Consider the following 10,724-nt stretch of genomic DNA (forward strand, 5'->3'; position numbering starts at 1 on the left):
AATGTAACATTCTCTTGTCCAACTAAACGTCTGTCGTCTGGTGAGGTTGTTACAACTTACAAAAATGTTTTCTCAATTCAATTTGTGAGTGAGTTGGGTTTTGGAACAACATATACTCGACTTGCACACCTCATTTTTCATCCTTTGACCATTGTTTGTTGGTTACTTTATATTTAGAGGTTTGAGGCTGCAGAGTCGTGGTTGATTTAAAGCTGCAGAGCTGCAATCATTCGAGTTGCATGCCCAATAACCTAACTTCAGGTGCAGTTATATTCTGCTTTGTTGTGTGTTAACCAAGTATAGAAATGCTCTTCTGGTGAAAGAAAGAAAGAAAGAAAGAAGAAGATATGAATCGTTATGAGGAATTCAGATTGGATCTGATCATTGTGTTGCAATGATCTTTTGTGGCGGACCCATAAAAATTCCAAGTGTTCCCCTATTGGGGTGATGCCAGTTGTTGGCACTTATCAACTGATGATAATATTTCTTTTCACTTCACATAGAATCGAAATAAAGGTTCATAGTTTTATAAGTATATGCCCGGAATTCTTGTACTCCGGCTCATGGATGGATTGAGGAAGTGATTGATGTAGTCGTCTTTTGAAAATTTTATATTATTATATATTTTAGATTTTTATTTGTATTTTATATTAATAATATGTATTCATATCTCTTAAATTTTATAATTTAATCCTATTTCGGCTGACAACTCAGTGTTGGCACACTGCTTACAAACTGGAACGAAATGATAGTTTTGGGGGCACAGTTGGAGCTAGCTTACCTGATTAATTGCCTCATCTAAGGCCTCAACAAAATGGAAAATATGGCCATATAAGTTCGAGTTTTTTGTTGTTCCAAGGACCCAATAAATAGCAGGGTTTTGCGTATAAAAATTGAAAAGTTAACTTTTAGCAGAAGAAGGGGCGGGGTGATTTTGAAGAGTGATGATGATGGGAAATAACAAATAAGGCTAAGCTACAGTGGTCTCCTCAAGGTCACTCTCTCTCTATCCATGATACAGACGGGAGAAAAGGACCTTCTTTATGGCATTTGGAAAAAGAAAAGAAATGGCAATTTACAGTCTAAAAGCAACATACTACTACGTGCTATGGGGTGTCGTGAGTTTCGGTCACTCCACCCCACAGCATAAGCTCCAATTGTACGTCTCTCACATCAAATCATCAATGTCTACTTTTATTTACATCTACACATGTATATTCTTCGGTTAATCTCTATAAATATTTATACATAAAGCTTTGCCTCCATGACACAGGACAGAAGTGCCAGAAAGTACCTGCATCTGAATTAACACTATCAACTAGCAAATTCCAATTCTCCATTCTCTCCGTCTCTCTATTTTCTTTTGAATCCTTCATTTTTTATGTTTAATTACATTTAAAGAGATTGTGTTGTATACGTAATTCGGTCATTAATTTTATGCATGAAGGAATTGAAAATTCATTGAATGCATAGATGATGGAAGAGAGTGCGTGGAGATAATGTAAAGAAATTTGTACGATATTCGTTTCAAATTAATAGATTTTTTTTTTGGAAAAAGAGTGATAGAGAGAGAGCCTAATCCTCGAATACTGTACTTTGCTTTTACACCCTTTGATTTCTTTTTTATCTTTTTCCCATTCCATACTATTCCCACTCGGATCCTCGTTGAATATGGTCAGATGTTAGGTCGCTTTCTTGTATCTGACTCTCATGACAACGATGACCCACCTTTTTCCTTTAATGAATAATACATACATACATATAAGCATCCATACATTATACATACATACTATAACTCATTCATCTCTTGCTGGCCATGCACAGTCCATTATTTCTGCAGCTATCTCCTTTTTCTTTTCCTTCCTTTTTCTATACTATTATTCTCCACCTTCTCTCTTACTTCCTTTCATTGTTTTGCTACCTGCAGTTGCAGTCCATGCCAGGGCCTCCCCGTTAATTCTCTTTCCTCTTGTTTGTCCTTTCTATTTTTTCCCATTCCCCCCCCCCAAGATTAGGGTTTTAAGCTGCCTTTGCATCACTTAAAAATTTAGGGTTTTACTTCACTAACACAACATGATTACTCTCTCCATGAGTATGAATGTTTATAGTAGTGCGGCATATGTATGTTTTTTAGTGGTTAGGTTAAGATAATGAATTAGATCCAGACTTTCTCCATGAGTATGAATGTCTATAGTAGTGCGGCATATGTATGTTTTTTAGTGGTTAGGTTAAGATAATGAATTAGATCCAGACTCACACTTTCCTTTTACTTGTATTGGTTTCGTTTTTTTCCTTTTATGTTAACAAAGTAATTGATCCCATGTCTAGATATTTAATATGACTACTTAATTCACTTCTATTAGTATATCATATCCACAAGGGAAAATGGTTTCTGTGATATGATGCATGTCCCTCAGTTTCCAGGGTTAATTCCCTTGCTTTGTAGCCTATAATAACTCATCAGTTTACACTTATGCACATGCCTTGCTGCTTGCAACAGTAAGTTCTATCTCATCTGTTAAATTGTGTCCTTGAAGCCGACGATTGCTGGGAAATGTTTCTTTTTTTCCCTTCATTTGCAACTCATCCTTACCTCACCACCGGAGTTTATAGTCTACTCACACTTTTCCTTTCTGTGATATGTTAGCTTATTATATGCATAGTTGGTTGTTAGTTTCCTTTGGATGTTTCAAATTCGATCAGGTTTCATGTCAAGGGTTTACAGTTGGTGTTGAGTTTCTGAATGTGGCGGTTTGGGTACTCAAGGATTGATCTTCTTCATTCAATGCGTTCAATTTAATATGTGTTTCGATATCAGTTCCTTCACCATTCATTTATCACTCATTTCATTTGAGTTGTTAATTTACTTTCTCGTTCATCCTCTTGGACATTATGTTGGTTCCTCAACCTATAATCACTAAGCTTGGATCGCATATTTGGGTTGTGGTGTTATTCATAATGCTGCAATTAGATTCGCTGAAAATAGAACTAATGCAGTTGATTGTTTCGTCAGTAATAATGAAATTTTAGACTTATTTGCTAGTTTTGGGCAGCAGTTGTGTAGGAAATTAAGAATTAAAGGAGAGGTTAGGAAGATGGGAAGAGAGAGCTTCCTTTAGCCCACTCACGGATGGGAACAAGGGGGTTGAACTAGCTGCCGACTCATTCGTTCAAGCACACGGTAGAAAATGGGATGGAGATTTTTACTACTGTGATTGTGTGAATGAAGCGGGAGATAATTTTGCATCCCTCTTTCTCCATGCTTGGACTGAAGGGAGCTCCTCCTTTCCTGTTCCCCTCTTTTATGTGTCTGTCTAGTGTACTACCAAATACCTTCTACTTTTACTACCCATCTGTATGTAGCTTTCACCTCATTATCACACGTATCACCTATCTACCAACATGGCTAACTCACATCGTCATCCACCTTCTTCTTTGTAAGTAAAGTAGTACACACCGAGTTGGATTATTAATTGCCACTTCTCTGACATTCATAAGTATGCTTGTCAAATGGAAATGGTTATTGGTTATTTGGCTTAAAGGGTCCATTATTGACGAGCTCTCTTCTCTTGAGTACCAATTCCTTCTATTCTCTAACCCGTACATGTATTACTCCATGCTCTAGCATTCGTAGTGTTGGATTTATTTTAGTCAAAGTGGAGTCAGTTCCATCTGAGGTAACCATCAATGATCTACCACTGGTGTCTGTTCACCATGTGTCTTTGTTCCTAAAATATACAATGCATTTTGAGTCAGACGGTGTACAGTTCGGTGAACGTGTTGGCATGTGTTTGTTTCTGGGTGGGTCTGTTTCAGTGCTTTGTAAAGTGTGGGGCATGCGGCTGACTGCTCGCACCTCCAAATTTGACTATAGCCACCCAGCAAATAAGTGTGTTTTCATTTCGAAAGTTACAAGTATGCATGAAATTTATAGCCGACCAAATTTAGTATTAGGGGATTATTTTCTCATTTCGAGTAAATGTTACGGTACTTTACGAAAGACATTTAAAAAGTATAGTGATTTTTGGAAGTCATAACACTTCCTGCGTCTTCTGAAAAAATAATTTTATAAGTATGCATGAAATAGAAGATGTGTCTTTCGGACGTTTTCCAGAAATTGTTACGCCTTTAGACGTCCTTTATGAAACATTATAGCATCCGTCTTAGATGAGAAAATAATGATCGCAACATCTTATATGAGAAAATTATTTTTTCTTTCAAAACATTTTTTGATTAATTTTACTATTTTTGTTGTTTGTGTCACGCCCTTAGAAACTTCAAGTCCAAACCATCGCAATATCAGAGTTATGGTTTGATAGGACGTGCGGCCTTAGACGCTTTATGATACTTTTGGGTCTTCTCCGCAATTAAGCAAGTCTTACCCAAGTAAAGTGAGCAAGCAAACTCACCAAGGTTGAAACCAAGCCCTCAAGGCTTGTTGGATACTGAAGTTTTAACACCATTGTGGCTACTCCAAGCAACCAAGGTTGGACTATGGTGTGGAAGCGCAAACACAAGTCACCAAGAGAGTTAACAAGCACAAAGAGAATAAAAAACACAACTAGAACAAATGCCTCACGGTTTTATTACTCTCTCCCAAGAGAATGAATGAATGAAAATAAATGAGGAGTAGAGACTCTCTATTTATAGTTGAACTTCATCTCAATCAATGGCTTAGATCGATTTACATTAACGGCTAAGATCTGCCCAATCAATACAAGATCCCCTAAATCAAAGAAAGTCAACCCAATCCTATCTAATTACATCAATTAATAGGATTCTTTCCTTGGATATGTGTTTACACTAGATTTGGTAAAATTCTCCCATAATATCTTCCTGATTTGTTGTCTCTTGTCATATTTACCGAGCTCCTATGATCATCTTCGAATATGATGTCACTTTCATTTTCTAAACGGTCAATGTGAATGAGCTCCACAACATTCTTCAAGTGATGACCTAAGTCTGGTGGCCTTGACAAGCTCATACTCTACATAGATCATCTTTAGCAGACAATTGAGCCAATGTCTCGGACCCAAATATCACGTCTCGTGACATTTGCGACTAGTGACTATTGATGTGTGTTTCAACTACATATATAATATATTGGTTAAGTAAATTTAGGATATGTTGTTCACTGCATCTCAAGTTGGTCAATTTATAATTATAACTATTAGCGGATTAAGAAATATTTTTCAGGGTAGACACACATATGTTAACAATATAAAAATTTTAAATGAGATGTGTACAAAAAAAAATTCAGCGTGGGCACAATCTGTAAAATAAATAATTAATTGAAGAAAACTCAGATTTTAGGGTGGACACGAAAAATTTGAGGGTGATCACTATTAATAAAATAAGTAATTAATAAAAAAAATTTTAAATTTTAGGGTGGGGATGTGCCCACCCTGACCAAGCCGTGGCTCTGCCACTGATTATAACATGTGAAACGTTATAATGTCTTAAATTTTGAAGGTCTACATTTAAAAAACATATCATGATTTTATTTTTAAAAATATTCGAAGGATGTTATTTTTAAAATAAAACGCCACCATTATAAAGTTAATTATGATATTCTTTTACGTTTATATGTTTAATTTTTTTTAATTTTGTAATAAACAATTATAGGATGATAAATTTTAGTATTTTATAGTTTTATTTTATTATAAAATATTTTAAGGGGTCTTATTTACAAAGTAGTATAAGACTTGTACATCTTTTGAGACGGGTTTACTGCATCTGAAAGTGTGCATCGAAACATAATGACATTTTTAGTTATAAAATAAGTGTCCAAACAATAGTGTTTTTTATGAATATGTGACTATATTAATTTTTGAAAGATCCATGTGTCTAACGTTACAAATGTTATCATTTTTAAGTACCTAGATCGTAAATGCTGTTAATTTCCTCCGTTAAGTGACACACGTCACATTATGGTAATTTAAAAAATTATTTAAAATTTAAAAATTAAAATTATATGTAACAAATTACAAAATTTTTGAAATATCCCCAAAACTTTGAAAACATTTATTTCAACCCATAAACCCACGTCGGCCATCGCCCTTTACCGTCAACGAAGCTCCACCCAATCTCACCTCCCCAGGCTATCAATAACCCTATGAAATTGTAACCGATCGACGACCGATCGACGCTTTGTACTCTGCTAATCCTAGGATGAAAATTACGATCCCACGTGATTCTTACGGTCAATCGGTGACAACTACAACCACGTATGACTAAGAGAATGGTAGGGACTACGTTGACAATAGTGATCGTGGCATGAAAGGGTAACGAGGGGTTAGGGTTAGGTATTTAGATTTATAGGGATTTAGATTTTTTATAATTTAAGAGAATAGATTTTTTTATAAATATAATAATATTTTTAATTTTTAAAAAATAAATTTCAAAATTACCAGAATATAACACGATTCATTTAACAGAGAAAACTAACAACAATTACGACCCGAGCACCTAAAGTGATAATTTTTATAACGTTAGACAATTGAAATTACCTATTAGTGAAAAACGCTATAATTTTATCAATTATTTTATAATTAAGCTTTTGCTTAAAACTTTAGGGCATCTTGTTAGTTTTATAGCATGCCTGGGGCCTGTGATGATGATGTCTTGGAACTTACTGCAGGAATGAATAGTTATGGAGGATTAAACTTGCATAATATATGTTATATATATATGTATGTATATATGAAATGTGGTACCTAAATAGTTGGTCATTTACAGCCACCATTCTCACCTGATATGCAGAGTGGATTGTTAATTGGTGTTGTAGTTCACTAGATTTTGCTTGTTACTTTAAACATGTTCTGTTTTCAAGTTTGGTCCCCACATCCGCTGGTCCTCTAGTCATACAAAATCTCATTTCTCACTAATTGTACGTCTCTTCTCTGTTTATGCACCAAGTTGGACATCGTGCACCGCCAAATGTATTATCCACAACGGATTTAAATAGTGGTCGGGTGATAGAATGCGGTATCTCTTAAATTGTTATTATTAAAAAGAGAAAATAACCTCAGTGACCGAAAATTTCTTATAATATACGATTTTGAACAATTTTTTTTCGATTTGTCAAAATGACCAATAAAATCGCAATATGATCTCTAAATCGCAACGCGATCTCCATTATCGCAAATCAGTTTCCAGATTCGCAACACGATTTTGACTATTGCATTGCGATTTTCCAAATTCGCGTTGCGATTTTAGAAAATCGCAATGCGATTCTGACTATCGCAATGCAATAATACATAATCGCAACGCGATTCTGACTATCGCAACGCGATAATATGTAATCGCAACGCGATTCTGACTATCGCAACGCGAGTCTGACTTTTGCAACATTGAATTTCAAATTCGCAACAGGTTTTAGTTTCGCAACACAAATGTTTTGGGTATATAACTACGCAGCAACAGCAACTCATAACCTAAATCCCTAAATCGCAACTCATTTCATCTCCATCTATCACTCTCTCCGGCGACATCCGTTCTTATATCCAACGACATCCTTCCCTATCCGGCAATAGGTTTTAGTTTCGCAGCTCATTTGTTTAGTAAATTAATTTACAATAATGAAATCATCTAATGTTGATCATGTTTGGATAGATTTGTGTTTTGGAGGGTCATGGGAGAATGTTCATGGTGCTTTACAATATATGCCTTTACCCATGAATCTTCAACTAAAACTGTCATTAAAAAAGTTAACTTATGAAACTCTAATGTTACGTGTTGCAAATAAATTGAATTTAGAGCCCCTAAGTGGATTTAGGCTATCTTATCAGAGAAAAGGTAAAGTTTATTTGTTAACCGACAATGAAGATGTTGAACAATTCATTGCTTGCATTAGTGTTTCTCAAGATGATGTTACATTGTATGTTGTTGAACCTAGAAGTAGTGAAGTTGGGTCAGTAGCGGGTAGTAATCAATTAAGTTTTTCAACCCCAATTTATGGTGCTCAAAATTTAATGGTTCCACCACAATTTCATCACCAAGCAAATTTTGTTTCACCACATTTCCAATACCAAACACAATCTCAAAACCCACAACCTTTCCCTAATCCAAATCCCAATCAACTTTCAGCACCAAATTCCGGTTTTCGTATTGACCAGTTAAACGATGATGAGCCAATAGAAAAAATTGTGAGTACTAGTCAGTATTCAAAATTTGATCTTGGTCAATACCCGGACTTTGATCTTGGTCAATACTCGGATTTTGATGATGTTTCAGAAGAAGAAACAGACCCTGCGTGTAATGATTTTGATATTGGTCAATACCCAAATTTTGATGATGAAACAACCGTTGCCGAGGAAGATGTTGTTGATGATAATGAGGAGGAAGTTACGAATGTGAATGAACATGTTGAACATCTATTCTGTAATTCATATAACCCTGAAGAAGAAAAAGAAGAAGAAGAAATCCCCGAAGAAAAATCCCCGAAGTAAATACCACTGGAGTATAACTGGAATATGTCAGAATTACTTCAGATACCGGAAGAAGAGTTGGTAAAGATAGCAGTTGATTGTTACACAAAAATTATTCGTATCAAGAAAGATGATTGTTTTGATACAAAGGAAGACTTGAAGATAGCATTGTATACGAAATGTGTGGAAGATGGCTATCAACTAAAAGTTAACAAATCAAGCAAAGATCATTTTGAAACAAGATGTATGATTGACAAAAACTGTACGTGGCGTATGATTACAAAGAGGATAAAAGATTGTGAAATGTTTCAAGTTAGGACTTTTATTGATAAGCATACATGTTCAAGAACCCAAGTTTTTCCTCACCATAGACAGGCAAACAAAAAGGTGTTGGGTGGTTTTCTGGCTGAGTTAATGTTTTTGAATGGCAGGGTATATCGGGGACATGAAATTATGACTGACATGAATGCTCGGTTCAAGATTAGTATCTCATATTCTTAAGCTTGGAGAGCCAAATGTTATGCCTTGGAATTGTTGAGGGGGTTGCCAGAAGCATCGTTTTCCCAACTGTCGACTTATTGTCACAATTTAAAGCTGAAAAATCTTGGGTCGGTAACTCATATCAAAACAAATAGAGATGGATGCTTTGAGTTGCTGTTTATCGCCATTGGTGCTGCGGTTAGTAAATCAATATAATTTTGTTGACTAATTTTTGTTAGTTACATGCATTTCACATTTAAATAATTATATTTCTTGTGTATATTATTTTGTAGATTCGTTCGTTTATTACTTGCATGCGCCCAGTTATTATAGTTGACGGAGCACATTTGAAAGGTCGATACCTTGGAGTAAACTTATTAGCAGTAGTTATGGATGCTAACAATGGGATATTGCCAATAGCTTACGGGGTTGGCAAATCTGAAACCTCTTATTCATGGACATGGTTTATGGGGCATCTTAGGGATTGCATAGGTCCTATTAGCAATCTGACAATCATATCCGATAGGGCAAACTCAATTGACAACGCTGTTAGAAGGTGTTTCCCAGATGCTTTTCATGGACTTTGTGGTGTTCATTTGTATAGAAATCTAAAATCAAGGTCTGCTGGTATAAAAAATCACAAATGGACATACTGGATGCTGTAAAAGCTTATCGGAAAGTGGATTTTAATAAGCATATAAATTGTTTAAGACGTGTTTTGCCTCAGTGTGCTCAAACACTAGAAGATGTCGGGTTTGAAAGATGGTCAAGAGTACATCAACTTGGAGAAAGATATGGTTTCATGACGTCTAATAGTGCAGAATCAATCAACGCTCTAAGTCGTCATTCCCGGAAATTACCCATTACTATGTTAATGGAGTTTTTTCGAGCCTCTATTCAACAGTGGTACTACAAGAAAAGAAACCATGCAGGTATTATTTATTTAAATTCGTAACTTATCATATATTTTACTAAGTATTATTTATTTATTTAAATTTACAGGAACATTGGAACATCGTGTTACGCCATGGACTGAAAAAAAGATAACGAAACATGTTGTGAAGTCAACGTCATGGAGAGTTGAACCATGTTCAAACACTTTGTTTGAAGTACTGGATAATAACTTAAATGGGCTTGTCGATCTAAATACAAAGACGTGTAGTTGTATGAAATGACAAACATCTGGTTATCCATGTGGCCATGTTATAAAAGTTGCTCTTCATCTAAACCAAGATGATTCAAGCACATACGCTATGGATTGCTACACTACAGAAGTATATCGACAGACTTATGCCGAGATTATCTACCCTATTCCACATCCTTCTGAGTGGGAGATACCAGATGACTTACAAACAGTTTTGCCATCAGCCATGGACAGAAGGCTACCTGGCCGACCAAAAAGTCACGATCATATACCGTCTAAGGGTGAAGATAAGAAGAGATTGACATGTAGTCGATGCAAGAAAAATGGTCATACAAGGTTGGCATATGGATCACCAGTGCCATCACAATAATCTTTTCCTCTACCAAAATATGGATCCTCATCAAAATCCAAAGCTCATATTGTGTCAAGCAAAAGGCAATCAAAATCCCAATCACAACCGGCTTCACCTTTTAGGACTATTAACTTAGGTGATTTTTAAATGCAAACGTTTTATTATGTGTATTTTATGTGTAAACTTTTAACATTTTCAGTTAGGCATTTATTAGTAACTTGATTTTGAACATTGCTATGATATGTTCAGTTGTTATCACTTGTTACACATTCATTTGAATATCGCAACGCGAATTTGACTATTATGTGTATTTTATGTG

This window comes from Hibiscus syriacus, unplaced genomic scaffold (genome assembly GCF_006381635.1).
Source record: "Hibiscus syriacus cultivar Baekdansim isolate YM2019G1 unplaced genomic scaffold, ASM638163v2 tig00110328_pilon, whole genome shotgun sequence".
Taxonomy (NCBI): domain Eukaryota; kingdom Viridiplantae; phylum Streptophyta; class Magnoliopsida; order Malvales; family Malvaceae; genus Hibiscus; species Hibiscus syriacus.